This window comes from Mastigoproctus giganteus, chromosome 11, assembly GCF_048544385.1.
Source record: "Mastigoproctus giganteus isolate SK-2022 chromosome 11, ASM4854438v1, whole genome shotgun sequence".
In the NCBI taxonomy this organism is placed as follows: Eukaryota; Metazoa; Arthropoda; class Arachnida; order Uropygi; family Thelyphonidae; genus Mastigoproctus; species Mastigoproctus giganteus.
The window spans coordinates 80,484,868-80,485,434 of record NC_143585.1 but is presented as its reverse complement, the minus strand read 5'-3'; positions in this window follow the sequence as shown (position 1 = coordinate 80,485,434).

The following is a 567-nucleotide window of genomic DNA, read 5'->3' as shown; positions in this document are numbered from 1 at the left end:
CAAATCGACCAGAAAACGCAATTTACGGACACAATACACATGGGTATATGAATTAACTTTCTGGGTGACTCTAATGTAATAGTTTAGTTAAATGTTTAAAATAAATGTAAAACAGCGGTATAATCCGTGATATCAGTACAGAATTCACTTTCAAAATGGGGAACGTAAACAAATACAGTAATCAAGTGACTTGCAGTTTTCTTTTTCCAATACTGCAAGATATCTGCACTGTATGTATACTTCCGATCTCAATGTGCCGTTATTTCGACAGTCTACTGTATATTGAGAAGCCAGTTGAGATGGCAACCTAGAATGCGCAGTATATTAACAGATTGCTTACTTAAAAGTTCCTATTCTTGCCAAATCATAATTTGGCTTTACACTGCCCTGTAGAACCAAAATGCAAAACGTGACGTCTAAAAGGTGACAAAACATTAATTTCTCGAATTAATAACTCAGCTATTGTTAACACCGATTGTAAATATGTACTGCTGTTTATCCTGTTCTTGTACTACTAAAGAGTTTAAGAAGCTAGCATTACAAATCAAATCCAGATTGTGAGAGAGG